The sequence below is a fragment of the Eleutherodactylus coqui genome, chromosome 1, assembly GCF_035609145.1.
Source record: "Eleutherodactylus coqui strain aEleCoq1 chromosome 1, aEleCoq1.hap1, whole genome shotgun sequence".
Classification (NCBI taxonomy): Eukaryota; Metazoa; Chordata; class Amphibia; order Anura; family Eleutherodactylidae; genus Eleutherodactylus; species Eleutherodactylus coqui.
In genome coordinates this window covers 10,039,940-10,063,387 of record NC_089837.1, presented here as the reverse complement: position 1 = coordinate 10,063,387, position 23,448 = coordinate 10,039,940, and the positions used below count along the sequence as shown (strand labels likewise).

Genomic DNA, 23,448 nt, shown 5'->3' with positions numbered 1-23,448 from the left:
AAAGCATCCTTCGAGCCGGAATCAAACCAGCGACCTAAGGATTGCTAATTAGCTACTACAGTCCTCCGCTCTACCAGCTGAGCTATCGAAGGTTTAGCCAGACATGCGTGCAGCTGCTTCCTAGGTTTTTGTGTCAGTGCCAACTAAAAAGAAGTTGGCCCTTCATTTGAAGGTAGTGCCAAGTGGAAGTTTTGGAGGATGCGGGCATCGATCCCGCTACCTCTCGCATGCTAAGCGAGCGCTCTACCATTTGAGCTAATCCCCCTGTACGGTTGCTGGCTTCTGGCACTCGGGTCACACCGTAGTCATGTTATCATGCCTAAACCAAGCTTTGACCATGGGAGAAGAAAGGTTTCTTTTTTTTTTTTTTTTTTTTTCTAAGTGTGGATTTTTTTGTGCCTTGAAATAGAAATGACAGTGGAGTTTGCTGGGCTTTGGGTGGCCTGAAAGAACGAGACAGTGAATTTTTGGGGTACCTTTTTCCTGGGAGCATGAAAAATGCAAAACTCTGCGCTTAGCAGAGGATGGTTTCGATCCATCGACCTCTGGGTTATGGGCCCAGCACGCTCCCGCTGCGCCACTCTGCTGCTGCTTACACCTCTCTTACGAGAAGCCACATTACCGTCTGACTGTTGTCAAGCCACTAACGAAGCAGAAGAGTTGGCTTTAGTCACACTAGGGGTGAGAGTTGGATTTTCACGATTGAGAAGTGGTGTGAATTCTATGGCGTTGGTGGTATAGTGGTGAGCATAGCTGCCTTCCAAGCAGTTGACCCGGGTTCGATTCCCGGCCAACGCATTGTTTCTCTTGTTTTGAAGTATTCTTGTTAACACTCTCTCCGGAGGCCAATGATTGTGGGGTCAGGCTCAAAAAGAGTGTGGCCAGGAGGTATGCAGCTGCAAAGTCTGTGCGAGAGAGCCTCCAAGTTGAAGCATGCAAGGTTGTCGGACACTCAAAAGCATCCTTCGAGCCGGAATCAAACCAGCGACCTAAGGATTGCTAATTAGCTACTACAGTCCTCCGCTCTACCAGCTGAGCTATCGAAGGTTTAGCCAGACATGCGTGCAGCTGCTTCCTAGGTTTTTGTGTCAGTGCCAACTAAAAAGAAGTTGGCCCTTCATTTGAAGGTAATGCCAAGTGGACGTTTTGGAGGATGCGGGCATCGATCCCGCTACCTCTCGCATGCTAAGCGAGCGCTCTACCATTTGAGCTAATCCCCCTCTACTGTTGCTGGTTTCTGGCACTCGGGTCACACCGCAGTCATGTTATCATGCCTAAACCAAGTTTTGACCATGGGAGAAGAAAGGTTTCTTTTTTTTTTTTTTTTTTTTTTTTTTTTTAAAGTGTGGATTTTTTGGTGCCTTGAAATATAAAGGACAGTGGAGTTTGCTGGGCTTTGGGTGGCCTGAAAGAACGAGACAGTGAATTTTTGGGGTACCTTTTTCCTGGGAGCATGAAAAATACAAAACTCTGCGCCTAGCAGAGGATGGTTTCGATCCATCGACCTCTGGGTTATGGGCCCAGCACGCTCCCGCTGCGCCACTCTGCTGCTGCTTAAACCTCTCTTACGAGAAGCCACATTACCGTCTGACTGTTGTCAAGCCACTAACGAAGCAGAAGAGTTGGCTTTAGTCACACTAGGGGTGAGAGTTGCATTTTCACGATTGAGAAGTGGTGCGAATTCTATGGCGTTGGTGGTATAGTGGTGAGCATAGCTGCCTTCCAAGCAGTTGACCCGGGTTCGATTCCCGGCCAACGCATTGTTTCTCTTGTTTTGAAGTATTCTTGTTAACACTCTCTCCAGAGGCCAATGGTTGTGCGGTCAGGCTCAAAAAGAGTGCGCCCAGGAGGTATGCAGCTGCAAAGTCTGTGCGAGAGAGCCTCCGAGTTGAAGCATGCAAGGTTGTCGGACACTCAAAAGCATCCTTCGAGCCGGAATCGAACCAGCGACCTAAGGATTGCTAATTAGCTACTACAGTCCTCCGCTCTACCAGCTGAGCTATCGAAGGTTTAGCCAGATATGCGTGCAGCTGCTTCCTAGGTTTTTGTGTCAGTGCCAACTAAAAAGAAGTTGGCCCTTCATTTGAAGGTAGTGCCAAGTGGAAGTTTTGGAGGATGCGGGCATCGATCCCGCTACCTCTCGCATGCTAAGCGAGCGCTCTACCATTTGAGCTAATCCCCCTCTACTGTTGCTGGTTTCTGGCACTCGGGTCACACCGCAGTCATGTTATCATGCCTAAACCAAGTTTTGACCATGGGAGAAGAAAGGTTTCTTTTTTTTTTTTTTTTTTTTTTTTTTTAAAGTGTGGATTTTTTGGTGCCTTGAAATATAAAGGACAGTGGAGTTTGCTGGGCTTTGGGTGGCCTGAAAGAACGAGACAGTGAATTTTTGGGGTACCTTTTTCCTGGGAGCATGAAAAATACAAAACTCTGCGCCTAGCAGAGGATGGTTTCGATCCATCGACCTCTGGGTTATGGGCCCAGCACGCTCCCGCTGCGCCACTCTGCTGCTGCTTAAACCTCTCTTACGAGAAGCCACATTACCGTCTGACTGTTGTCAAGCCACTAACGAAGCAGAAGAGTTGGCTTTAGTCACACTAGGGGTGAGAGTTGCATTTTCACGATTGAGAAGTGGTGCGAATTCTATGGCGTTGGTGATATAGTGGTGAGCATAGCTGCCTTCCAAGCAGTTGACCCGGGTTCGATTCCCGGCCAACGCATTGTTTCTCTTGTTTTGAAGTATTCTTGTTAACACTCTCTCCAGAGGCCAATGGTTGTGCGGTCAGGCTCAAAAAGAGTGCGCCCAGGAGGTATGCAGCTGCAAAGTCTGTGCGAGAGAGTCTCCGAGTTGAAGCATGCAAGGTTGTCGGACACTCAAAAGCATCCTTCGAGCCGGAATCGAACCAGCGACCTAAGGATTGCTAATTAGCTACTACAGTCCTCCGCTCTACCAGCTGAGCTATCGAAGGTTTAGCCAGATATGCGTGCAGCTGCTTCCTAGGTTTTTGTGTCAGTGCCAACTAAAAAGAAGTTGGCCCTTCATTTGAAGGTAATGCCAAGTGGACGTTTTGCATACCTCTCGCATGCTAAGCGAGCGCTCTACCATTTGAGCTAATCCCCCTCTACGGTTGCTGGCTTCTGGCACTCGGGTCACACCGCAGTCATGTTATCATGCCTAAACCAAGCTTTGACCATGGGAGAAGAAAGGTTTCTTTCTTTTTTTTTTTTTATTTTTTTTTTTTAAGTGTGGATTTTTTGGTGCCTTGAAATATAAAGGACAGTGGAGTTTGCTGGGCTTTGGGTGGCCTGAAAGAACGAGACAGTGAATTTTTGGGGTACCTTTTTCCTGGGAGCATGAAAAATACAAAACTCTGCGCCTAGCAGAGGATGGTTTCGATCCATCGACCTCTGGGTTATGGGCCCAGCACGCTCCCGCTGCGCCACTCTGCTGCTGCTTAAACCTCTCTTACGAGAAGCCACATTACCGTCTGACTGTTGTCAAGCCACTAACGAAGCAGAAGAGTTGGCTTTAGTCACACTAGGGGTGAGAGTTGCATTTTCACGATTGAGAAGTGGTGTGAATTCTATGGCGTTGGTGGTATAGTGGTGAGCATAGCTGCCTTCCAAGCAGTTGACCCGGGTTCGATTCCCGGCCAACGCATTGTTACTCTTGTTTTGAAGTATTCTTGTTAACACTCTCTCCAGAGGCCAATGGTTGTGCGGTCAGGCTCAAAAAGAGTGCGCCCAGGAGGTATGCAGCTGCAAAGTCTGTGCGAGAGAGCCTCCGAGTTGAAGCATGCAAGGTTGTCGGACACTCAAAAGCATCCTTCGAGCCAGAATCGAACCAGCGACCTAAGGATTGCTAATTAGCTACTACAGTCCTCCGCTCTACCAGCTGAGCTATCGAAGGTTTAGCCAGATATGTGTGCAGCTGCTTCCTAGTTTTTTGTGTCAGTGCCAACTAAAAAGAAGTTGGCCCTTCATTTGAAGGTAGTGCCAAGTGGAAGTTTTGGAGGATGCGGGCATCGATCCCGCTACCTCTCGCATGCTAAGCGAGCGCTCTACCATTTGAGCTAATCCCCCTCTACTGTTGCTGGTTTCTGGCACTCGGGTCACACCGCAGTCATGTTATCATGCCTAAACCAAGTTTTGACCATGGGAGAAGAAAGGTTTCTTTTTTTTTTTTTTTTTTTTTTTTTTTTAAAGTGTGGATTTTTTGGTGCCTTGAAATATAAAGGACAGTGGAGTTTGCTGGGCTTTGGGTGGCCTGAAAGAACGAGACAGTGAATTTTTGGGGTACCTTTTTCCTGGGAGCATGAAAAATACAAAACTCTGCGCCTAGCAGAGGATGGTTTCGATCCATCGACCTCTGGGTTATGGGCCCAGCACGCTCCCGCTGCGCCACTCTGCTGCTGCTTAAACCTCTCTTACGAGAAGCCACATTACCGTCTGACTGTTGTCAAGCCACTAACGAAGCAGAAGAGTTGGCTTTAGTCACACTAGGGGTGAGAGTTGCATTTTCACGATTGAGAAGTGGTGCGATTTCTATGGCGTTGGTGGTATAGTGGTGAGCATAGCTGCCTTCCAAGCAGTTGACCCGGGTTCGATTCCCGGCCAACGCATTGTTTCTCTTGTTTTGAAGTATTCTTGTTAACACTCTCTCCAGAGGCCAATGGTTGTGCGGTCAGGCTCAAAAAGAGTGCGCCCAGGAGGTATGCAGCTGCAAAGTCTGTGCGAGAGAGTCTCCGAGTTGAAGCATGCAAGGTTGTCGGACACTCAAAAGCATCCTTCGAGCCGGAATCGAACCAGCGACCTAAGGATTGCTAATTAGCTACTACAGTCCTCCGCTCTACCAGCTGAGCTATCGAAGGTTTAGCCAGATATGCGTGCAGCTGCTTCCTAGGTTTTTGTGTCAGTGCCAACTAAAAAGAAGTTGGCCCTTCATTTGAAGGTAATGCCAAGTGGACGTTTTGGAGGATGCGGGCATCGATCCCGCTACCTCTCGCATGCTAAGCGAGCGCTCTACCATTTGAGCTAATCCCCCTCTACGGTTGCTGGCTTCTGGCACTCGGGTCACACCGCAGTCATGTTATCATGCCTAAACCAAGTTTTGACCATGGGAGAAGAAAGGTTTCTTTCTTTTTTTTTTTTTTTTTTTTTTTTTTTAAAGTGTGGATTTTTTGGTGCCTTGAAATATAAAGGACAGTGGAGTTTGCTGGGCTTTGGGTGGCCTGAAAGAACGAGACAGTGAATTTTTGGGGTACCTTTTTCCTGGGAGCATGAAAAATACAAAACTCTGCGCCTAGCAGAGGATGGTTTCGATCCATCGACCTCTGGGTTATGGGCCCAGCACGCTCCCGCTGCGCCACTCTGCTGCTGCTTAAACCTCTCTTACGAGAAGCCACATTACCGTCTGACTGTTGTCAAGCCACTAACGAAGCAGAAGAGTTGGCTTTAGTCACACTAGGGGTGAGAGTTGCATTTTCACGATTGAGAAGTGGTGCGAATTCTATGGCGTTGGTGGTATAGTGGTGAGCATAGCTGCCTTCCAAGCAGTTGACCCGGGTTCGATTCCCGGCCAACGCATTGTTTCTCTTGTTTTGAAGTATTCTTGTTAACACTCTCTCCAGAGGCCAATGGTTGTGCGGTCAGGCTCAAAAAGAGTGCGCCCAGGAGGTATGCAGCTGCAAAGTCTGTGCGAGAGAGCCTCCGAGTTGAAGCATGCAAGGTTGTCGGACACTCAAAAGCATCCTTCGAGCCGGAATCGAACCAGCGACCTAAGGATTGCTAATTAGCTACTACAGTCCTCCGCTCTACCAGCTGAGCTATCGAAGGTTTAGCCAGATATGCGTGCAGCTGCTTCCTAGGTTTTTGTGTCAGTGCCAACTAAAAAGAAGTTGGCCCTTCATTTGAAGGTAATGCCAAGTGGACGTTTTGCATACCTCTCGCATGCTAAGCGAGCGCTCTACCATTTGAGCTAATCCCCCTCTACGGTTGCTGGCTTCTGGCACTCGGGTCACACCGCAGTCATGTTATCATGCCTAAACCAAGCTTTGACCATGGGAGAAGAAAGGTTTCTTTCTTTTTTTTTTTTTATTTTTTTTTTTTAAGTGTGGATTTTTTGGTGCCTTGAAATATAAAGGACAGTGGAGTTTGCTGGGCTTTGGGTGGCCTGAAAGAACGAGACAGTGAATTTTTGGGGTACCTTTTTCCTGGGAGCATGAAAAATACAAAACTCTGCGCCTAGCAGAGGATGGTTTCGATCCATCGACCTCTGGGTTATGGGCCCAGCACGCTCCCGCTGCGCCACTCTGCTGCTGCTTAAACCTCTCTTACGAGAAGCCACATTACCGTCTGACTGTTGTCAAGCCACTAACGAAGCAGAAGAGTTGGCTTTAGTCACACTAGGGGTGAGAGTTGCATTTTCACGATTGAGAAGTGGTGTGAATTCTATGGCGTTGGTGGTATAGTGGTGAGCATAGCTGCCTTCCAAGCAGTTGACCCGGGTTCGATTCCCGGCCAACGCATTGTTACTCTTGTTTTGAAGTATTCTTGTTAACACTCTCTCCAGAGGCCAATGGTTGTGCGGTCAGGCTCAAAAAGAGTGCGCCCAGGAGGTATGCAGCTGCAAAGTCTGTGCGAGAGAGCCTCCGAGTTGAAGCATGCAAGGTTGTCGGACACTCAAAAGCATCCTTCGAGCCGGAATCGAACCAGCGACCTAAGGATTGCTAATTAGCTACTACAGTCCTCCGCTCTACCAGCTGAGCTATCGAAGGTTTAGCCAGATATGCGTGCAGCTGCTTCCTAGGTTTTTGTGTCAGTGCCAACTAAAAAGAAGTTGGCCCTTCATTTGAAGGTAATGCCAAGTGGACGTTTTGGAGGATGCGGGCATCGATCCCGCTACCTCTCGCATGCTAAGCGAGCGCTCTACCATTTGAGCTAATCCCCCTCTACGGTTGCTGGCTTCTGGCACTCGGGTCACACCGCAGTCATGTTATCATGCCTAAACCAAGCTTTGACCATGGGAGAAGAAAGGTTTCTTTCTTTTTTTTTTTTTATTTTTTTTTTTTAAGTGTGGATTTTTTGGTGCCTTGAAATATAAAGGACAGTGGAGTTTGCTGGGCTTTGGGTGGCCTGAAAGAACGAGACAGTGAATTTTTGGGGTACCTTTTTCCTGGGAGCATGAAAAATACAAAACTCTGCGCCTAGCAGAGGATGGTTTCGATCCATCGACCTCTGGGTTATGGGCCCAGCACGCTCCCGCTGCGCCACTCTGCTGCTGCTTAAACCTCTCTTACGAGAAGCCACATTACCGTCTGACTGTTGTCAAGCCACTAACGAAGCAGAAGAGTTGGCTTTAGTCACACTAGGGGTGAGAGTTGCATTTTCACGATTGAGAAGTGGTGCGAATTCTATGGCGTTGGTGGTATAGTGGTGAGCATAGCTGCCTTCCAAGCAGTTGACCCGGGTTCGATTCCCGGCCAACGCATTGTTTCTCTTGTTTTGAAGTATTCTTGTTAACACTCTCTCCAGAGGCCAATGGTTGTGCGGTCAGGCTCAAAAAGAGTGCGCCCAAGAGGTATGCAGCTGCAAAGTCTGTGCGAGAGAGCCTCCGAGTTGAAGCATGCAAGGTTGTCGGACACTCAAAAGCATCCTTCGAGCCGGAATCGAACCAGCGACCTAAGGATTGCTAATTAGCTACTACAGTCCTCCGCTCTACCAGCTGAGCTATCGAAGGTTTAGCCAGACATGCGTGCAGCTGCTTCCTAGGTTTTTGTGTCAGTGCCAACTAAAAAGAAGTTGGCCCTTCATTTGAAGGTAGTGCCAAGTGGAAGTTTTGGAGGATGCGGGCATCGATCCCGCTACCTCTCGCATGCTAAGCGAGCGCTCTACCATTTGAGCTAATCCCCCTCTACGGTTGCTGGCTTCTGGCACTCGGGTCACACCGCAGTCATGTTATCATGCCTAAACCAAGCTTTGACCATGGGAGAAGAAAGGTTTCTTTTTTTCTTTTTTTTTTTTTTTTTTTTAAGTGTGGATTTTTTGGTGCCTTGAAATATAAAGGACAGTGGAGTTTGCTGGGCTTTGGGTGGCCTGAAAGAACGAGACAGTGAATTTTTGGGGTACCTTTTTCCTGGGAGCATGAAAAATACAAAACTCTGCGCCTAGCAGAGGATGGTTTCGATCCATCGACCTCTGGGTTATGGGCCCAGCACGCTCCCGCTGCGCCACACTGCTGCTGCTTAAACCTCTCTTACGAGAAGCCACATTACCGTCTGACTGTTGTCAAGCCACTAACGAAGCAGAAGAGTTGGCTTTAGTCACACTAGGGGTGAGAGTTGCATTTTCACGATTGAGAAGTGGTGCGAATTCTATGGCGTTGGTGGTATAGTGGTGAGCATAGCTGCCTTCCAAGCAGTTGACCCGGGTTCGATTCCCGGCCAACGCATTGTTTCTCTTGTTTTGAAGTATTCTTGTTAACACTCTCTCCAGAGGCCAATGGTTGTGCGGTCAGGCTCAAAAAGAGTGCGGCCAGGAGGTATGCAGCTGCAAAGTCTGTGCAAGAGAGCCTCCAAGTTGAAGCATGCAAGGTTATCGGACACTCAAAAGCATCCTTCGAGCCGGAATCGAACCAGCGACCTAAGGATTGCTAACTAGCTACTACAGTCCTCTGCTCTACCAGCTGAGCTATCGAAGGTTTAGCCAGATATGCGTGCAGCTGCTTCCTAGGTTTTTGTGTCAGTGCCAACTAAAAAGAAGTTGGCCCTTCATTTGAAGGTAATGCCAAGTGGACGTTTTGGAGGATGCGGGCATCGATCCCGCTACCTCTCGCATGCTAAGCGAGCGCTCTACCATTTGAGCTAATCCCCCTCTACGGTTGCTGGCTTCTGGCCCTCGGGTCACACCGCAGTCATGTTATCATGCCTAAACCAAGCTTTGACCATGGGAGAAGAAAGGTTTCTTTTTTTTTTTTTTTTTTAAAGTGTGGATTTTTTGGTGCCTTGAAATATAAAGGACAGTGGAGTTTGCTGGGCTTTGGGTGGCCTGAAAGAACGAGACAGTGAATTTTTGGGGTACCTTTTTCCTGGGAGCATGAAAAATACAAAACTCTGCGCCTAGCAGAGGATGGTTTCGATCCATCGACCTCTGGGTTATCGGCCCAGCACGCTCCCGCTGCGCCACTCTGCTGCTGCTTGAACCTCTCTTACGAGAAGCCACATTACCGTCTGACTGTTGTCAAGCCACTAACGAAGCAGAAGAGTTGGCTTTAGTCACACTAGGGGTGAGAGTTGCATTTTCACGATTGAGAAGTGGTGTGAATTCTATGGCGTTGGTGGTATAGTGGTGAGCATAGCTGCCTTCCAAGCAGTTGACCCGGGTTCGATTCCCGGCCAACGCATTGTTTCTCTTGTTTTGAAGTATTCTTGTTAACACTCTCTCCAGAGGCCAATGGTTGTGTGGTCAGGCTCAAAAAGAGTGCGCCCAAGAGGTATGCAGCTGCAAAGTCTGTGCGAGAGAGCCTCCGAGTTGAAGCATGCAAGGTTGTCGGACACTCAAAAGCATCCTTCGAGCCGGAATCGAACCAGCGACCTAAGGATTGCTAATTAGCTACTACAGTCCTCCGCTCTACCAGCTGAGCTATCGAAGGTTTAGCCAGATATGCGTGCAGCTGCTTCCTAGGTTTTTGTGTCAGTGCCAACTAAAAAGAAGTTGGCCCTTCATTTGAAGGTAATGCCAAGTGGACGTTTTGGAGGATGCGGGCATCGATCCCGCTACCTCTCGCATGCTAAGCGAGCGCTCTACCATTTGAGCTAATCCCCCTCTACGGTTGCTGGCTTCTGGCACTCGGGTCACACCGCAGTCATGTTATCATGCCTAAACCAAGCTTTGACCATGGGAGAAGAAAGGTTTCTTTTTTTCTTTTTTTTTTTTTTTTTTTAAGTGTGGATTTTTTGGTGCCTTGAAATATAAAGGACAGTGGAGTTTGCTGGGCTTTGGGTGGCCTGAAAGAACGAGACAGTGAATTTTTGGGGTACCTTTTTCCTGGGAGCATGAAAAATACAAAACTCTGCGCCTAGCAGAGGATGGTTTCGATCCATCGACCTCTGGGTTATCGGCCCAGCACGCTCCCGCTGCGCCACTCTGCTGCTGCTTGAACCTCTCTTACGAGAAGCCACATTACCGTCTGACTGTTGTCAAGCCACTAACGAAGCAGAAGAGTTGGCTTTAGTCACACTAGGGGTGAGAGTTGCATTTTCACGATTGAGAAGTGGTGTGAATTCTATGGCGTTGGTGGTATAGTGGTGAGCATAGCTGCCTTCCAAGCAGTTGACCCGGGTTCGATTCCCGGCCAACGCATTGTTTCTCTTGTTTTGAAGTATTCTTGTTAACACTCTCTCCAGAGGCCAATGGTTGTGTGGTCAGGCTCAAAAAGAGTGCGCCCAAGAGGTATGCAGCTGCAAAGTCTGTGCGAGAGAGCCTCCGAGTTGAAGCATGCAAGGTTGTCGGACACTCAAAAGCATCCTTCGAGCCGGAATCGAACCAGCGACCTAAGGATTGCTAATTAGCTACTACAGTCCTCCGCTCTACCAGCTGAGCTATCGAAGGTTTAGCCAGATATGCGTGCAGCTGCTTCCTAGGTTTTTGTGTCAGTGCCAACTAAAAAGAAGTTGGCCCTTCATTTGAAGGTAATGCCAAGTGGACGTTTTGGAGGATGCGGGCATCGATCCCGCTACCTCTCGCATGCTAAGCGAGCGCTCTACCATTTGAGCTAATCCCCCTCTACGGTTGCTGGCTTCTGGCACTCGGGTCACACCGCAGTCATGTTATCATGCCTAAACCAAGCTTTGACCATGGGAGAAGAAAGGTTTCTTTTTTTCTTTTTTTTTTTTTTTTTTAAGTGTGGATTTTTTGGTGCCTTGAAATATAAAGGACAGTGGAGTTTGCTGGGCTTTGGGTGGCCTGAAAGAACGAGACAGTGAATTTTTGGGGTACCTTTTTCCTGGGAGCATGAAAAATACAAAACTCTGCGCCTAGCAGAGGATGGTTTCGATCCATCGACCTCTGGGTTATGGGCCCAGCACGCTCCCGCTGCGCCACTCTGCTGCTGCTTAAACCTCTCTTACGAGAAGCCACATTACCGTCTGACTGTTGTCAAGCCACTAACGAAGCAGAAGAGTTGGCTTTAGTCACACTAGGGGTGAGAGTTGCATTTTCACGATTGAGAAGTGGTGCGAATTCTATGGCGTTGGTGGTATAGTGGTGAGCATAGCTGCCTTCCATGCAGTTGACCCGGGTTCGATTCCCGGCCAACGCATTGTTTCTCTTGTTTTGAAGTATTCTTGTTAACACTCTCTCCAGAGGCCAATGGTTGTGCGGTCAGGCTCAAAAAGAGTGCGGCCAGGAGGTATGCAGCTGCAAAGTCTGTGCAAGAGAGCCTCCAAGTTGAAGCATGCAAGGTTATCGGACACTCAAAAGCATCCTTCGAGCCGGAATCGAACCAGCGACCTAAGGATTGCTAACTAGCTACTACAGTCCTCCGCTCTACCAGCTGAGCTATCGAAGGTTTAGCCAGATATGCGTGCAGCTGCTTCCTAGGTTTTTGTGTCAGTGCCAACTAAAAAGAAGTTGGCCCTTCATTTGAAGGTAATGCCAAGTGGACGTTTTGGAGGATGCGGGCATCGATCCCGCTACCTCTCGCATGCTAAGCGAGCGCTCTACCATTTGAGCTAATCCCCCTCTACGGTTGCTGGCTTCTGGCACTCGGGTCACACCGCAGTCATGTTATCATGCCTAAACCAAGCTTTGACCATGGGAGAAGAAAGGTTTCTTTTTTTTTTTTTTTTTTTTAAGTGTGGATTTTTTGGTGCCTTGAAATATAAAGGACAGTGGAGTTTGCTGGGCTTTGGGTGGCCTGAAAGAACGAGACAGTGAATTTTTGGGGTACCTTTTTCCTGGGAGCATGAAAAATACAAAACTCTGCGCCTAGCAGAGGATGGTTTCGATCCATCGACCTCTGGGTTATGGGCCCAGCACGCTCCCGCTGCGCCACTCTGCTGCTGCTTAAACCTCTCTTACGAGAAGCCACATTACCGTCTGACTGTTGTCAAGCCACTAACGAAGCAGAAGAGTTGGCTTTAGTCACACTAGGGGTGAGAGTTGCATTTTCACGATTGAGAAGTGGTGCGAATTCTATGGCGTTGGTGGTATAGTGGTGAGCATAGCTGCCTTCCAAGCAGTTGACCCGGGTTCGATTCCCGGCCAACGCATTGTTTCTCTTGTTTTGAAGTATTCTTGTTAACACTCTCTCCAGAGGCCAATGGTTGTGCGGTCAGGCTCAAAAAGAGTGCGGCCAGGAGGTATGCAGCTGCAAAGTCTGTGCAAGAGAGCCTCCAAGTTGAAGCATGCAAGGTTATCGGACACTCAAAAGCATCCTTCGAGCCGGAATCGAACCAGCGACCTAAGGATTGCTAACTAGCTACTACAGTCCTCCGCTCTACCAGCTGAGCTATCGAAGGTTTAGCCAGATATGCGTGCAGCTGCTTCCTAGGTTTTTGTGTCAGTGCCAACTAAAAAGAAGTTGGCCCTTCATTTGAAGGTAATGCCAAGTGGACGTTTTGGAGGATGCGGGCATCGATCCCGCTACCTCTCGCATGCTAAGCGAGCGCTCTACCATTTGAGCTAATCCCCCTCTACGGTTGCTGGCTTCTGGCACTCGGGTCACACCGCAGTCATGTTATCATGCCTAAACCAAGCTTTGACCATGGGAGAAGAAAGGTTTCTTTTTTTTTTTTTTTTTTTAAAGTGTGGATTTTTTGGTGCCTTGAAATATAAAGGACAGTGGAGTTTGCTGGGCTTTGGGTGGCCTGAAAGAACGAGACAGTGAATTTTTGGGGTACCTTTTTCCTGGGAGCATGAAAAATACAAAACTCTGCGCCTAGCAGAGGATGGTTTCGATCCATCGACCTCTGGGTTATGGGCCCAGCACGCTCCCGCTGCGCCACTCTGCTGCTGCTTAAACCTCTCTTACGAGAAGCCACATTACCGTCTGACTGTTGTCAAGCCACTAACGAAGCAGAAGAGTTGGCTTTAGTCACACTAGGGGTGAGAGTTGCATTTTCACGATTGAGAAGTGCTGCGAATTCTATGGCGTTGGTGGTATAGTGGTGAGCATAGCTGCCTTCCAAGCAGTTGACCCGGGTTCGATTCCCGGCCAACGCATTGTTTCTCTTGTTTTGAAGTATTCTTGTTAACACTCTCTCCAGAGGCCAATGGTTGTGCGGTCAGGCTCAAAAAGAGTGCGCCCAGGAGGTATGCAGCTGCAAAGTCTGTGCAAGAGAGCCTCCAAGTTGAAGCATGCAAGGTTATCGGACACTCAAAACCATCCTTCGAGCCGGAATCGAACCAGCGACCTAAGGATTGCTAACTAGCTACTACAGTCCTCTGCTCTACCAGCTGAGCTATCGAAGGTTTAGCCAGATATGCGTGCAGCTGCTTCCTAGGTTTTTGTGTCAGTGCCAACTAAAAAGAAGTTGGCCCTTCATTTGAAGGTAATGCCAAGTGGACGTTTTGGAGGATGCGGGCATCGATCCCGCTACCTCTCACATGCTAAGCGAGCGCTCTACCATTTGAGCTAATCCCCCTCTACGGTTGCTGGCTTCTGGCACTCGGGTCACACCGCAGTCATGTTATCATGCCTAAACCAAGCTTTGACCATGGGAGAAGAAAGGTTTCTTTTTTTTTTTTTTTTTTAAGTGTGGATTTTTTGGTGCCTTGAAATATAAAGGACAGTGGAGTTTGCTGGGCTTTGGGTGGCCTGAAAGAACGAGACAGTGAATTTTTGGGGTACCTTTTTCCTGGGAGCATGAAAAATACAAAACTCTGCGCCTAGCAGAGGATGGTTTCGATCCATTGACCTCTGGGTTATGGGCCCAGCACGCTCCCGCTGCGCCACTCTGCTGCTGCTTGAACCTCTCTTACGAGAAGCCACATTACCGTCTGACTGTTGTCAAGCCACTAACGAAGCAGAAGAGTTGGCTTTAGTCACACTAGGGGTGAGAGTTGCATTTTCACGATTGAGAAGTGGTGTGAATTCTATGGCGTTGGTGGTATAGTGGTGAGCATAGCTGCCTTCCAAGCAGTTGACCCGGGTTCGATTCCCGGCCAACGCATTGTTTCTCTTGTTTTGAAGTATTCTTGTTAACACTCTCTCCAGAGGCCAATGGTTGTGCGGTCAGGCTCAAAAAGAGTGCGCCCAGGAGGTATGCAGCTGCAAAGTCTGTGCGAGAGAGCCTCCGAGTTGAAGCATGCAAGGTTGTCGGACACTCAAAAGCATCCTTCGAGCCGGAATCGAACCAGCGACCTAAGGATTGTTAATTAGCTACTACAGTCCTCCGCTCTACCAGCTGAGCTATCGAAGGTTTAGCCAGATATGCGTGCAGCTGCTTCCTAGGTTTTTGTGTCAGTGCCAACTAAAAAGAAGTTGGCCCTTCATTTGAAGGTAATGCCAAGTGGACGTTTTGGAGGATGCGGGCATCGATCCCGCTACCTCTCACATGCTAAGCGAGCGCTCTACCATTTGAGCTAATCCCCCTCTACGGTTGCTGGCTTCTGGCACTCGGGTCACACCGCAGTCATGTTATTATGCCTAAACCAAGTTTTGACCATGGGAGAAGAAAGGTTTCTTTTTTTTTTTTTTAAGTGTGGATTTTTTGGTGCCTTGAAATATAAAGGACAGTGGAGTTTGCTGGGCTTTGGGTGGCCTGAAAGAACGAGACAGTGAATTTTTGGGGTACCTTTTTCCTGGGAGCATGAAAAATACAAAACTCTGCGCCTAGCAGAGGATGGTTTCGATCCATCGACCTCTGGGTTATGGGCCCAGCACGCTCCCGCTGCGCCACTCTGCTGCTGCTTAAACCTCTCTTACGAGAAGCCACATTACCGTCTGACTGTTGTCAAGCCACTAACGAAGCAGAAGAGTTGGCTTTAGTCACACTAGGGGTGAGAGTTGCATTTTCACGATTGAGAAGTGCTGCGAATTCTATGGCGTTGGTGGTATAGTGGTGAGCATAGCTGCCTTCCAAGCAGTTGACCCGGGTTCGATTCCCGGCTAACGCATTGTTTCTCTTGTTTTGAAGTATTCTTGTTAACACTCTCTCCAGAGGCCAATGGTTGTGCGGTCAGGCTCAAAAAGAGTGCGCCCAGGAGGTATGCAGCTGCAAAGTCTGTGCAAGAGAGCCTCCAAGTTGAAGCATGCAAGGTTATCGGACACTCAAAACCATCCTTCGAGCCGGAATCGAACCAGCGACCTAAGGATTGCTAACTAGCTACTACAGTCCTCTGCTCTACCAGCTGAGCTATCGAAGGTTTAGCCAGATATGCGTGCAGCTGCTTCCTAGGTTTTTGTGTCAGTGCCAACTAAAAAGAAGTTGGCCCTTCATTTGAAGGTAATGCCAAGTGGACGTTTTGGAGGATGCGGGCATCGATCCCGCTACCTCTCACATGCTAAGCGAGCGCTCTACCATTTGAGCTAATCCCCCTCTACGGTTGCTGGCTTCTGGCACTCGGGTCACACCGCAGTCATGTTATCATGCCTAAACCAAGCTTTGACCATGGGAGAAGAAAGGTTTCTTTTTTTTTTTTTTTTTTAAGTGTGGATTTTTTGGTGCCTTGAAATATAAAGGACAGTGGAGTTTGCTGGGCTTTGGGTGGCCTGAAAGAACGAGACAGTGAATTTTTGGGGTACCTTTTTCCTGGGAGCATGAAAAATACAAAACTCTGCGCCTAGCAGAGGATGGTTTCGATCCATCGACCTCTGGGTTATGGGCCCAGCACGCTCCCGCTGCGCCACTCTGCTGCTGCTTAAACCTCTCTTACGAGAAGCCACATTACCGTCTGACTGTTGTCAAGCCACTAACGAAGCAGAAGAGTTGGCTTTAGTCACACTAGGGGTGAGAGTTGCATTTTCACGATTGAGAAATGGTGTGAATTCTATGGCGTTGGTGGTATAGTGGTGAGCATAGCTGCCTTCCAAGCAGTTGACCCGGGTTCGATTCCCGGCCAACGCATTGTTTCTCTTGTTTTGAAGTATTCTTGTTAACACTCTCTCCAGAGGCCAATGGTTGTGCGGTCAGGCTCAAAAAGAGTGCGCCCAGGAGGTATGCAGCTGCAAAGTCTGTGCAAGAGAGCCTCCAAGTTGAAGCATGCAAGGTTATCGGACACTCAAAAGCATCCTTCGAGCCGGAATCGAACCAGCGACCTAAGGATTGCTAACTAGCTACTACAGTCCTCCGCTCTACCAGCTGAGCTATCGAAGGTTTAGCCAGATATGCGTGCAGCTGCTTCCTAGGTTTTTGTGTCAGTGCCAACTAAAAAGAAGTTGGCCCTTCATTTGAAGGTAATGCCAAGTGGACGTTTTGGAGGATGCGGGCATCGATCCCGCTACCTCTCGCATGCTAAGCGAGCGCTCTACCATTTGAGCTAATCCCCCTCTACGGTTGCTGGCTTCTGGCACTCGGGTCACACCGCAGTCATGTTATCATGCCTAAACCAAGCTTTGACCATGGGAGAAGAAAGGTTTCTTTTTTTTTTTTTTTTTTTAAAGTGTGGATTTTTTGGTGCCTTGAAATATAAAGGACAGTGGAGTTTGCTGGGCTTTGGGTGGCCTGAAAGAACGAGACAGTGAATTTTTGGGGTACCTTTTTCCTGGGAGCATGAAAAATACAAAACTCTGCGCCTAGCAGATGATGGTTTCGATCCATCGACCTCTGGGTTATGGGCCCAGCACGCTCCCGCTGCGCCACTCTGCTGCTGCTTAAACCTCTCTTACGAGAAGCCACATTACCGTCTGACTGTTGTCAAGCCACTAACGAAGCAGAAGAGTTGGCTTTAGTCACACTAGGGGTGAGAGTTGCATTTTCACGATTGAGAAGTGGTGTGAATTCTATGGCGTTGGTGGTATAGTGGTGAGCATAGCTGCCTTCCAAGCAGTTGACCCGGGTTCGATTCCCGGCCAACGCATTGTTACTCTTGTTTTGAAGTATTCTTGTTAACACTCTCTCCAGAGGCCAATGGTTGTGCGGTCAGGCTCAAAAAGAGTGCGGCCAGGAGGTATGCAGCTGCAAAGTCTGTGCAAGAGAGCCTCCAAGTTGAAGCATGCAAGGTTATCTGACACTCAAAAGCATCCTTCGAGCCGGAATCGAACCAGCGACCTAAGGATTGCTAACTAGCTACTACAGTCCTCCGCTCTACCAGCTGAGCTATCGAAGGTTTAGCCAGATATGCGTGCAGCTGCTTCCTAGGTTTTTGTGTCAGTGCCAACTAAAAAGAAGTTGGCCCTTCATTTGAAGGTAATGCCAAGTGGACGTTTTGGAGGATGCGGGCATCGATCCCGCTACCTCTCGCATGCTAAGCGAGCGCTCTACCATTTGAGCTAATCCCCCTCTACGGTTGCTGGCTTCTGGCACTCGGGTCACACCGCAGTCATGTTATCATGCCTAAACCAAGCTTTGACCATGGGAGAAGAAAGGTTTCTTTTTTTTTTTTTTTTTTTAAAGTGTGGATTTTTTGGTGCCTTGAAATATAAAGGACAGTGGAGTTTGCTGGGCTTTGGGTGGCCTGAAAGAACGAGACAGTGAATTTTTGGGGTACCTTTTTCCTGGGAGCATGAAAAATACAAAACTCTGCGCCTAGCAGATGATGGTTTCGATCCATCGACCTCTGGGTTATGGGCCCAGCACGCTCCCGCTGCGCCACTCTGCTGCTGCTTAAACCTCTCTTACGAGAAGCCACATTACCGTCTGACTGTTGTCAAGCCACTAACGAAGCAGAAGAGTTGGCTTTAGTCACACTAGGGGTGAGAGTTGCATTTTCACGATTGAGAAGTGGTGTGAATTCTATGGCGTTGGTGGTATAGTGGTGAGCATAGCTGCCTTCCAAGCAGTTGACCCGGGTTCGATTCCCGGCCAACGCATTGTTACTCTTGTTTTGAAGTATTCTTGTTAACACTCTCTCCAGAGGCCAATGGTTGTGCGGTCAGGCTCAAAAAGAGTGCGCCCAGGAGGTATGCAGCTGCAAAGTCTGTGCGAGAGAGCCTCCGAGTTGAAGCATGCAAGGTTGTCGGACACTCAAAAGCATCCTTCGAGCCGGAATCGAACCAGCGACCTAAGGATTGCTAATTAGCTACTACAGTCCTCAGCTCTACCAGCTGAGCTATCGAAGGTTTAGCCAGATATGCGTGCAGCTGCTTCCTAGGTTTTTGTGTCAGTGCCAACTAAAAAGAAGTTGGCCCTTCATTTGAAGGTAATGCCAAGTGGACGTTTTGGAGGATGCGGGCATCGATCCCGCTACCTCTCGCATGCTAAGCGAGCGCTCTACCATTTGAGCTAATCCCCCTCTACGGTTGCTGGCTTCTGGCCCTCGGGTCACACCGCAGTCATGTTATCATGCCTAAACCAAGCTTTGACCATGGGAGAAGAAAGGTTTCTTTTTTTTTTTTTTTTTTAAAGTGTGGATTTTTTGGTGCCTTGAAATATAAAGGACAGTGGAGTTTGCTGGGCTTTGGGTGGCCTGAAAGAACGAGACAGTGAATTTTTGGGGTACCTTTTTCCTGGGAGCATGAAAAATACAAAACTCTGCGCCTAGCAGAGGATGGTTTCGATCCATCGACCTCTGGGTTATCGGCCCAGCACGCTCCCGCTGCGCCACTCTGCTGCTGCTTGAACCTCTCTTACGAGAAGCCACATTACCGTCTGACTGTTGTCAAGCCACTAACGAAGCAGAAGAGTTGGCTTTAGTCACACTAGGGGTGAGAGTTGCATTTTCACGATTGAGAAGTGGTGTGAATTCTATGGCGTTGGTGGTATAGTGGTGAGCATAGCTGCCTTCCAAGCAGTTGACCCGGGTTCGATTCCCGGCCAACGCATTGTTTCTCTTGTTTTGAAGTATTCTTGTTAACACTCTCTCCAGAGGCCAATGGTTGTGTGGTCAGGCTCAAAAAGAGTGCGCCCAAGAGGTATGCAGCTGCAAAGTCTGTGCGAGAGAGCCTCCGAGTTGAAGCATGCAAGGTTGTCGGACACTCAAAAGCATCCTTCGAGCCGGAATCGAACCAGCGACCTAAGGATTGCTAATTAGCTACTACAGTCCTCCGCTCTACCAGCTGAGCTATCGAAGGTTTAGCCAGATATGCGTGCAGCTGCTTCCTAGGTTTTTGTGTCAGTGCCAACTAAAAAGAAGTTGGCCCTTCATTTGAAGGTAATGCCAAGTGGACGTTTTGGAGGATGCGGGCATCGATCCCGCTACCTCTCGCATGCTAAGCGAGCGCTCTACCATTTGAGCTAATCCCCCTCTACGGTTGCTGGCTTCTGGCACTCGGGTCACACCGCAGTCATGTTATCATGCCTAAACCAAGCTTTGACCATGGGAGAAGAAAGGTTTCTTTTTTTCTTTTTTTTTTTTTTTTTTTAAGTGTGGATTTTTTGGTGCCTTGAAATATAAAGGACAGTGGAGTTTGCTGGGCTTTGGGTGGCCTGAAAGAACGAGACAGTGAATTTTTGGGGTACCTTTTTCCTGGGAGCATGAAAAATACAAAACTCTGCGCCTAGCAGAGGATGGTTTCGATCCATCGACCTCTGGGTTATGGGCCCAGCACGCTCCCGCTGCGCCACACTGCTGCTGCTAAAACCTCTCTTACGAGAAGCCACATTACCGTCTGACTGTTGTCAAGCCACTAACGAAGCAGAAGAGTTGGCTTTAGTCACACTAGGGGTGAGAGTTGCATTTTCACGATTGAGAAGTGGTGCGAATTCTATGGCGTTGGTGGTATAGTGGTGAGCATAGCTGCCTTCCATGCAGTTGACCCGGGTTCGATTCCCGGCCAACGCATTGTTTCTCTTGTTTTGAAGTATTCTTGTTAACACTCTCTCCAGAGGCCAATGGTTGTGCGGTCAGGCTCAAAAAGAGTGCGGCCAGGAGGTATGCAGCTGCAAAGTCTGTGCAAGAGAGCCTCCAAGTTGAAGCATGCAAGGTTATCGGACACTCAAAAGCATCCTTCGAGCCGGAATCGAACCAGCGACCTAAGGATTGCTAACTAGCTACTACAGTCCTCCGCTCTACCAGCTGAGCTATCGAAGGTTTAGCCAGATATGCGTGCAGCTGCTTCCTAGGTTTTTGTGTCAGTGCCAACTAAAAAGAAGTTGGCCCTTCATTTGAAGGTAATGCCAAGTGGACGTTTTAGAGGATGCGGGCATCGATCCCGCTACCTCTCGCATGCTAAGCGAGCGCTCTACCATTTGAGCTAATCCCCCTCTACGGTTGCTGGCTTCTGGCACTCGGGTCACACCGCAGTCATGTTATCATGCCTAAACCAAGCTTTGACCATGGGAGAAGAAAGGTTTCTTTTTTTTTTTTTTTTTTTTAAGTGTGGATTTTTTGGTGCCTTGAAATATAAAGGACAGTGGAGTTTGCTGGGCTTTGGGTGGCCTGAAAGAACGAGACAGTGAATTTTTGGGGTACCTTTTTCCTGGGAGCATGAAAAATACAAAACTCTGCGCCTAGCAGAGGATGGTTTCGATCCATCGACCTCTGGGTTATGGGCCCAGCACGCTCCCGCTGCGCCACTCTGCTGCTGCTTAAACCTCTCTTACGAGAAGCCACATTACCGTCTGACTGTTGTCAAGCCACTAACGAAGCAGAAGAGTTGGCTTTAGTCACACTAGGGGTGAGAGTTGCATTTTCACGATTGAGAAGTGGTGCGAATTCTATGGCGTTGGTGGTATAGTGGTGAGCATAGCTGCCTTCCAAGCAGTTGACCCGGGTTCGATTCCCGGCCAACGCATTGTTTCTCTTGTTTTGAAGTATTCTTGTTAACACTCTCTCCAGAGGCCAATGGTTGTGCGGTCAGGCTCAAAAAGAGTGCGGCCAGGAGGTATGCAGCTGCAAAGTCTGTGCAAGAGAGCCTCCAAGTTGAAGCATGCAAGGTTATCTGACACTCAAAAGCATCCTTCGAGCCGGAATCGAACCAGCGACCTAAGGATTGCTAACTAGCTACTACAGTCCTCCGCTCTACCAGCTGAGCTATCGAAGGTTTAGCCAGATATGCGTGCAGCTGCTTCCTAGGTTTTTGTGTCAGTGCCAACTAAAAAGAAGTTGGCCCTTCATTTGAAGGTAATGCCAAGTGGACGTTTTGGAGGATGCGGGCATCGATCCCGCTACCTCTCGCATGCTAAGCGAGCGCTCTACCATTTGAGCTAATCCCCCTCTACGGTTGCTGGCTTCTGGCACTCGGGTCACACCGCAGTCATGTTATCATGCCTAAACCAAGCTTTGACCATGGGAGAAGAAAGGTTTCTTTTTTTTTTTTTTTTTTTAAAGTGTGGATTTTTTGGTGCCTTGAAATATAAAGGACAGTGGAGTTTGCTGGGCTTTGGGTGGCCTGAAAGAACGAGACAGTGAATTTTTGGGGTACCTTTTTCCTGGGAGCATGAAAAATACAAAACTCTGCGCCTAGCAGAGGATGGTTTCGATCCATCGACCTCTGGGTTATGGGCCCAGCACGCTCCCGCTGCGCCACTCTGCTGCTGCTTAAACCTCTCTTACGAGAAGCCACATTACCGTCTGACTGTTGTCAAGCCACTAACGAAGCAGAAGAGTTGGCTTTAGTCACACTAGGGGTGAGAGTTGCATTTTCACGATTGAGAAGTGGTGTGAATTCTATGGCGTTGGTGGTATAGTGGTGAGCATAGCTGCCTTCCAAGCAGTTGACCCGGGTTCGATTCCCGGCCAACGCATTGTTTCTCTTGTTTTGAAGTATTCTTGTTAACACTCTCTCCAGAGGCCAATGGTTGTGCGGTCAGGCTCAAAAAGAGTGCGCCCAGGAGGTATGCAGCTGCAAAGTCTGTGCGAGAGAGCCTCCGAGTTGAAGCATGCAAGGTTGTCGGACACTCAAAAGCATCCTTCGAGCCGGAATCGAACCAGCGACCTAAGGATTGCTAATTAGCTACTACAGTCCTCCGCTCTACCAGCTGAGCTATCGAAGGTTTAGCCAGATATGCGTGCAGCTGCTTCCTAGGTTTTTGTGTCAGTGCCAACTAAAAAGAAGTTGGCCCTTCATTTGAAGGTAATGCCAAGTGGACGTTTTGGAGGATGCGGGCATCGATCCCGCTACCTCTCGCATGCTAAGCGAGCGCTCTACCATTTGAGCTAATCCCCCTCTACGGTTGCTGGCTTCTGGCACTCGGGTCACACCGCAGTCATGTTATCATGCCTAAACCAAGCTTTGACCATGGGAGAAGAAAGGTTTCTTTTTTTTTTTTTTTTTTTAAGTGTGGATTTTTTGGTGCCTTGAAATATAAAGGACAGTGGAGTTTGCTGGGCTTTGGGTGGCCTGAAAGAACGAGACAGTGAATTTTTGGGGTACCTTTTTCCTGGGAGCATGAAAAATACAAAACTCTGCGCCTAGCAGAGGATGGTTTCGATCCATCGACCTCTGGGTTATGGGCCCAGCACGCTCCCGCTGCGCCACTCTGCTGCTGCTTAAACCTCTCTTACGAGAAGCCACATTACCGTCTGACTGTTGTCAAGCCACTAACGAAGCAGAAGAGTTGGCTTTAGTCACACTAGGGGTGAGAGTTGCATTTTCACGATTGAGAAGTGCTGCGAATTCTATGGCGTTGGTGGTATAGTGGTGAGCATAGCTGCCTTCCAAGCAGTTGACCCGGGTTCGATTCCCGGCCAACGCATTGTTTCTCTTGTTTTGAAGTATTCTTGTTAACACTCTCTCCAGAGGCCAATGGTTGTGCGGTCAGGCTCAAAAAGAGTGCGCCCAGGAGGTATGCAGCTGCAAAGTCTGTGCAAGAGAGCCTCCAAGTTGAAGCATGCAAGGTTATCGGACACTCAAAACCATCCTTCGAGCCGGAATCGAACCAGCGACCTAAGGATTGCTAACTAGCTACTACAGTCCTCTGCTCTACCAGCTGAGCTATCGAAGGTTTAGCCAGATATGCGTGCAGCTGCTTCCTAGGTTTTTGTGTCAGTGCCAACTAAAAAGAAGTTGGCCCTTCATTTGAAGGTAATGCCAAGTGGACGTTTTGGAGGATGCGGGCATCGATCCCGCTACCTCTCACATGCTAAGCGAGCGCTCTACCATTTGAGCTAATCCCCCTCTACGGTTGCTGGCTTCTGGCACTCGGGTCACACCGCAGTCATGTTATCATGCCTAAACCAAGCTTTGACCATGGGAGAAGAAAGGTTTCTTTTTTTTTTTTTTTTTTTTAAGTGTGGATTTTTTGGTGCCTTGAAATATAAAGGACAGTGGAGTTTGCTGGGCTTTGGGTGGCCTGAAAGAACGAGACAGTGAATTTTTGGGGTACCTTTTTCCTGGGAGCATGAAAAATACAAAACTCTGCGCCTAGCAGAGGATGGTTTCGATCCATTGACCTCTGGGTTATGGGC

At 48.6% G+C, this 23,448-nt stretch overlaps 52 non-coding genes across 52 annotated transcripts; 14 read left to right on the top strand and 38 right to left on the bottom strand.

Moving 5' to 3' along the window:
• Positions 1 to 192: 192 nt before the first annotated feature.
• TRNAA-AGC (transfer RNA alanine (anticodon AGC)) lies at positions 193 to 265 on the bottom strand. Its single transcript has one exon. It is a non-coding gene; the product is annotated as a tRNA-Ala (tRNA).
• An 882-nt stretch (positions 266 to 1,147) lies between these two features.
• TRNAA-AGC (transfer RNA alanine (anticodon AGC)) lies at positions 1,148 to 1,220 on the bottom strand. The gene has a single exon. It is a non-coding gene; the product is annotated as a tRNA-Ala (tRNA).
• Positions 1,221 to 1,923: 703 nt separating this feature from the next.
• TRNAY-GUA (transfer RNA tyrosine (anticodon GUA)) lies at positions 1,924 to 2,009 on the bottom strand. The gene is given in 2 exon segments: positions 1,924 to 1,959; positions 1,973 to 2,009. It is a non-coding gene; the product is annotated as a tRNA-Tyr (tRNA).
• A 100-nt stretch (positions 2,010 to 2,109) lies between these two features.
• TRNAA-AGC (transfer RNA alanine (anticodon AGC)) lies at positions 2,110 to 2,182 on the bottom strand. Its single transcript has one exon. It is a non-coding gene; the product is annotated as a tRNA-Ala (tRNA).
• A 701-nt stretch (positions 2,183 to 2,883) lies between these two features.
• On the bottom strand, positions 2,884 to 2,969 carry TRNAY-GUA (transfer RNA tyrosine (anticodon GUA)). The gene is given in 2 exon segments: positions 2,884 to 2,919; positions 2,933 to 2,969. It is a non-coding gene; the product is annotated as a tRNA-Tyr (tRNA).
• A 1,041-nt stretch (positions 2,970 to 4,010) lies between these two features.
• TRNAA-AGC (transfer RNA alanine (anticodon AGC)) lies at positions 4,011 to 4,083 on the bottom strand. The gene has a single exon. It is a non-coding gene; the product is annotated as a tRNA-Ala (tRNA).
• Positions 4,084 to 4,785: 702 nt separating this feature from the next.
• Positions 4,786 to 4,871, bottom strand: TRNAY-GUA (transfer RNA tyrosine (anticodon GUA)). Its single transcript is given in 2 exon segments — positions 4,786 to 4,821; positions 4,835 to 4,871. It is a non-coding gene; the product is annotated as a tRNA-Tyr (tRNA).
• Positions 4,872 to 4,971: 100 nt separating this feature from the next.
• TRNAA-AGC (transfer RNA alanine (anticodon AGC)) lies at positions 4,972 to 5,044 on the bottom strand. The gene has a single exon. It is a non-coding gene; the product is annotated as a tRNA-Ala (tRNA).
• Positions 5,045 to 5,749: 705 nt separating this feature from the next.
• Positions 5,750 to 5,835, bottom strand: TRNAY-GUA (transfer RNA tyrosine (anticodon GUA)). The gene is given in 2 exon segments: positions 5,750 to 5,785; positions 5,799 to 5,835. It is a non-coding gene; the product is annotated as a tRNA-Tyr (tRNA).
• Positions 5,836 to 6,690: 855 nt separating this feature from the next.
• On the bottom strand, positions 6,691 to 6,776 carry TRNAY-GUA (transfer RNA tyrosine (anticodon GUA)). The gene is given in 2 exon segments: positions 6,691 to 6,726; positions 6,740 to 6,776. It is a non-coding gene; the product is annotated as a tRNA-Tyr (tRNA).
• A 100-nt stretch (positions 6,777 to 6,876) lies between these two features.
• TRNAA-AGC (transfer RNA alanine (anticodon AGC)) lies at positions 6,877 to 6,949 on the bottom strand. Its single transcript has one exon. It is a non-coding gene; the product is annotated as a tRNA-Ala (tRNA).
• Positions 6,950 to 7,417: 468 nt separating this feature from the next.
• Positions 7,418 to 7,489, top strand: TRNAG-UCC (transfer RNA glycine (anticodon UCC)). The gene has a single exon. It is a non-coding gene; the product is annotated as a tRNA-Gly (tRNA).
• A 163-nt stretch (positions 7,490 to 7,652) lies between these two features.
• TRNAY-GUA (transfer RNA tyrosine (anticodon GUA)) lies at positions 7,653 to 7,738 on the bottom strand. Its single transcript is given in 2 exon segments — positions 7,653 to 7,688; positions 7,702 to 7,738. It is a non-coding gene; the product is annotated as a tRNA-Tyr (tRNA).
• A 100-nt stretch (positions 7,739 to 7,838) lies between these two features.
• TRNAA-AGC (transfer RNA alanine (anticodon AGC)) lies at positions 7,839 to 7,911 on the bottom strand. Its single transcript has one exon. It is a non-coding gene; the product is annotated as a tRNA-Ala (tRNA).
• A 466-nt stretch (positions 7,912 to 8,377) lies between these two features.
• On the top strand, positions 8,378 to 8,449 carry TRNAG-UCC (transfer RNA glycine (anticodon UCC)). Its single transcript has one exon. It is a non-coding gene; the product is annotated as a tRNA-Gly (tRNA).
• A 349-nt stretch (positions 8,450 to 8,798) lies between these two features.
• Positions 8,799 to 8,871, bottom strand: TRNAA-AGC (transfer RNA alanine (anticodon AGC)). Its single transcript has one exon. It is a non-coding gene; the product is annotated as a tRNA-Ala (tRNA).
• Positions 8,872 to 9,117: 246 nt separating this feature from the next.
• On the bottom strand, positions 9,118 to 9,189 carry TRNAI-GAU (transfer RNA isoleucine (anticodon GAU)). Its single transcript has one exon. It is a non-coding gene; the product is annotated as a tRNA-Ile (tRNA).
• Positions 9,190 to 9,328: 139 nt separating this feature from the next.
• TRNAG-UCC (transfer RNA glycine (anticodon UCC)) lies at positions 9,329 to 9,400 on the top strand. Its single transcript has one exon. It is a non-coding gene; the product is annotated as a tRNA-Gly (tRNA).
• A 163-nt stretch (positions 9,401 to 9,563) lies between these two features.
• Positions 9,564 to 9,649, bottom strand: TRNAY-GUA (transfer RNA tyrosine (anticodon GUA)). The gene is given in 2 exon segments: positions 9,564 to 9,599; positions 9,613 to 9,649. It is a non-coding gene; the product is annotated as a tRNA-Tyr (tRNA).
• A 100-nt stretch (positions 9,650 to 9,749) lies between these two features.
• On the bottom strand, positions 9,750 to 9,822 carry TRNAA-AGC (transfer RNA alanine (anticodon AGC)). Its single transcript has one exon. It is a non-coding gene; the product is annotated as a tRNA-Ala (tRNA).
• A 254-nt stretch (positions 9,823 to 10,076) lies between these two features.
• TRNAI-GAU (transfer RNA isoleucine (anticodon GAU)) lies at positions 10,077 to 10,148 on the bottom strand. The gene has a single exon. It is a non-coding gene; the product is annotated as a tRNA-Ile (tRNA).
• A 139-nt stretch (positions 10,149 to 10,287) lies between these two features.
• TRNAG-UCC (transfer RNA glycine (anticodon UCC)) lies at positions 10,288 to 10,359 on the top strand. The gene has a single exon. It is a non-coding gene; the product is annotated as a tRNA-Gly (tRNA).
• A 163-nt stretch (positions 10,360 to 10,522) lies between these two features.
• Positions 10,523 to 10,608, bottom strand: TRNAY-GUA (transfer RNA tyrosine (anticodon GUA)). Its single transcript is given in 2 exon segments — positions 10,523 to 10,558; positions 10,572 to 10,608. It is a non-coding gene; the product is annotated as a tRNA-Tyr (tRNA).
• Positions 10,609 to 10,708: 100 nt separating this feature from the next.
• Positions 10,709 to 10,781, bottom strand: TRNAA-AGC (transfer RNA alanine (anticodon AGC)). The gene has a single exon. It is a non-coding gene; the product is annotated as a tRNA-Ala (tRNA).
• Positions 10,782 to 11,480: 699 nt separating this feature from the next.
• TRNAY-GUA (transfer RNA tyrosine (anticodon GUA)) lies at positions 11,481 to 11,566 on the bottom strand. Its single transcript is given in 2 exon segments — positions 11,481 to 11,516; positions 11,530 to 11,566. It is a non-coding gene; the product is annotated as a tRNA-Tyr (tRNA).
• Positions 11,567 to 11,666: 100 nt separating this feature from the next.
• TRNAA-AGC (transfer RNA alanine (anticodon AGC)) lies at positions 11,667 to 11,739 on the bottom strand. Its single transcript has one exon. It is a non-coding gene; the product is annotated as a tRNA-Ala (tRNA).
• Positions 11,740 to 12,197: 458 nt separating this feature from the next.
• TRNAG-UCC (transfer RNA glycine (anticodon UCC)) lies at positions 12,198 to 12,269 on the top strand. The gene has a single exon. It is a non-coding gene; the product is annotated as a tRNA-Gly (tRNA).
• A 163-nt stretch (positions 12,270 to 12,432) lies between these two features.
• On the bottom strand, positions 12,433 to 12,518 carry TRNAY-GUA (transfer RNA tyrosine (anticodon GUA)). The gene is given in 2 exon segments: positions 12,433 to 12,468; positions 12,482 to 12,518. It is a non-coding gene; the product is annotated as a tRNA-Tyr (tRNA).
• A 100-nt stretch (positions 12,519 to 12,618) lies between these two features.
• TRNAA-AGC (transfer RNA alanine (anticodon AGC)) lies at positions 12,619 to 12,691 on the bottom strand. The gene has a single exon. It is a non-coding gene; the product is annotated as a tRNA-Ala (tRNA).
• A 458-nt stretch (positions 12,692 to 13,149) lies between these two features.
• On the top strand, positions 13,150 to 13,221 carry TRNAG-UCC (transfer RNA glycine (anticodon UCC)). The gene has a single exon. It is a non-coding gene; the product is annotated as a tRNA-Gly (tRNA).
• An 878-nt stretch (positions 13,222 to 14,099) lies between these two features.
• TRNAG-UCC (transfer RNA glycine (anticodon UCC)) lies at positions 14,100 to 14,171 on the top strand. The gene has a single exon. It is a non-coding gene; the product is annotated as a tRNA-Gly (tRNA).
• Positions 14,172 to 14,334: 163 nt separating this feature from the next.
• Positions 14,335 to 14,420, bottom strand: TRNAY-GUA (transfer RNA tyrosine (anticodon GUA)). Its single transcript is given in 2 exon segments — positions 14,335 to 14,370; positions 14,384 to 14,420. It is a non-coding gene; the product is annotated as a tRNA-Tyr (tRNA).
• A 1,575-nt stretch (positions 14,421 to 15,995) lies between these two features.
• Positions 15,996 to 16,067, top strand: TRNAG-UCC (transfer RNA glycine (anticodon UCC)). The gene has a single exon. It is a non-coding gene; the product is annotated as a tRNA-Gly (tRNA).
• A 163-nt stretch (positions 16,068 to 16,230) lies between these two features.
• On the bottom strand, positions 16,231 to 16,316 carry TRNAY-GUA (transfer RNA tyrosine (anticodon GUA)). Its single transcript is given in 2 exon segments — positions 16,231 to 16,266; positions 16,280 to 16,316. It is a non-coding gene; the product is annotated as a tRNA-Tyr (tRNA).
• A 100-nt stretch (positions 16,317 to 16,416) lies between these two features.
• On the bottom strand, positions 16,417 to 16,489 carry TRNAA-AGC (transfer RNA alanine (anticodon AGC)). The gene has a single exon. It is a non-coding gene; the product is annotated as a tRNA-Ala (tRNA).
• Positions 16,490 to 16,947: 458 nt separating this feature from the next.
• Positions 16,948 to 17,019, top strand: TRNAG-UCC (transfer RNA glycine (anticodon UCC)). Its single transcript has one exon. It is a non-coding gene; the product is annotated as a tRNA-Gly (tRNA).
• Positions 17,020 to 17,182: 163 nt separating this feature from the next.
• Positions 17,183 to 17,268, bottom strand: TRNAY-GUA (transfer RNA tyrosine (anticodon GUA)). The gene is given in 2 exon segments: positions 17,183 to 17,218; positions 17,232 to 17,268. It is a non-coding gene; the product is annotated as a tRNA-Tyr (tRNA).
• Positions 17,269 to 17,368: 100 nt separating this feature from the next.
• TRNAA-AGC (transfer RNA alanine (anticodon AGC)) lies at positions 17,369 to 17,441 on the bottom strand. Its single transcript has one exon. It is a non-coding gene; the product is annotated as a tRNA-Ala (tRNA).
• Positions 17,442 to 17,899: 458 nt separating this feature from the next.
• On the top strand, positions 17,900 to 17,971 carry TRNAG-UCC (transfer RNA glycine (anticodon UCC)). Its single transcript has one exon. It is a non-coding gene; the product is annotated as a tRNA-Gly (tRNA).
• A 349-nt stretch (positions 17,972 to 18,320) lies between these two features.
• Positions 18,321 to 18,393, bottom strand: TRNAA-AGC (transfer RNA alanine (anticodon AGC)). Its single transcript has one exon. It is a non-coding gene; the product is annotated as a tRNA-Ala (tRNA).
• Positions 18,394 to 18,639: 246 nt separating this feature from the next.
• Positions 18,640 to 18,711, bottom strand: TRNAI-GAU (transfer RNA isoleucine (anticodon GAU)). Its single transcript has one exon. It is a non-coding gene; the product is annotated as a tRNA-Ile (tRNA).
• Positions 18,712 to 18,850: 139 nt separating this feature from the next.
• On the top strand, positions 18,851 to 18,922 carry TRNAG-UCC (transfer RNA glycine (anticodon UCC)). The gene has a single exon. It is a non-coding gene; the product is annotated as a tRNA-Gly (tRNA).
• Positions 18,923 to 19,085: 163 nt separating this feature from the next.
• Positions 19,086 to 19,171, bottom strand: TRNAY-GUA (transfer RNA tyrosine (anticodon GUA)). The gene is given in 2 exon segments: positions 19,086 to 19,121; positions 19,135 to 19,171. It is a non-coding gene; the product is annotated as a tRNA-Tyr (tRNA).
• Positions 19,172 to 19,271: 100 nt separating this feature from the next.
• On the bottom strand, positions 19,272 to 19,344 carry TRNAA-AGC (transfer RNA alanine (anticodon AGC)). The gene has a single exon. It is a non-coding gene; the product is annotated as a tRNA-Ala (tRNA).
• Positions 19,345 to 20,044: 700 nt separating this feature from the next.
• Positions 20,045 to 20,130, bottom strand: TRNAY-GUA (transfer RNA tyrosine (anticodon GUA)). Its single transcript is given in 2 exon segments — positions 20,045 to 20,080; positions 20,094 to 20,130. It is a non-coding gene; the product is annotated as a tRNA-Tyr (tRNA).
• A 631-nt stretch (positions 20,131 to 20,761) lies between these two features.
• TRNAG-UCC (transfer RNA glycine (anticodon UCC)) lies at positions 20,762 to 20,833 on the top strand. The gene has a single exon. It is a non-coding gene; the product is annotated as a tRNA-Gly (tRNA).
• A 163-nt stretch (positions 20,834 to 20,996) lies between these two features.
• TRNAY-GUA (transfer RNA tyrosine (anticodon GUA)) lies at positions 20,997 to 21,082 on the bottom strand. The gene is given in 2 exon segments: positions 20,997 to 21,032; positions 21,046 to 21,082. It is a non-coding gene; the product is annotated as a tRNA-Tyr (tRNA).
• A 100-nt stretch (positions 21,083 to 21,182) lies between these two features.
• Positions 21,183 to 21,255, bottom strand: TRNAA-AGC (transfer RNA alanine (anticodon AGC)). The gene has a single exon. It is a non-coding gene; the product is annotated as a tRNA-Ala (tRNA).
• Positions 21,256 to 21,713: 458 nt separating this feature from the next.
• On the top strand, positions 21,714 to 21,785 carry TRNAG-UCC (transfer RNA glycine (anticodon UCC)). The gene has a single exon. It is a non-coding gene; the product is annotated as a tRNA-Gly (tRNA).
• Positions 21,786 to 21,948: 163 nt separating this feature from the next.
• Positions 21,949 to 22,034, bottom strand: TRNAY-GUA (transfer RNA tyrosine (anticodon GUA)). Its single transcript is given in 2 exon segments — positions 21,949 to 21,984; positions 21,998 to 22,034. It is a non-coding gene; the product is annotated as a tRNA-Tyr (tRNA).
• Positions 22,035 to 22,134: 100 nt separating this feature from the next.
• Positions 22,135 to 22,207, bottom strand: TRNAA-AGC (transfer RNA alanine (anticodon AGC)). Its single transcript has one exon. It is a non-coding gene; the product is annotated as a tRNA-Ala (tRNA).
• Positions 22,208 to 22,664: 457 nt separating this feature from the next.
• On the top strand, positions 22,665 to 22,736 carry TRNAG-UCC (transfer RNA glycine (anticodon UCC)). The gene has a single exon. It is a non-coding gene; the product is annotated as a tRNA-Gly (tRNA).
• Positions 22,737 to 23,448: the final 712 nt, after the last annotated feature.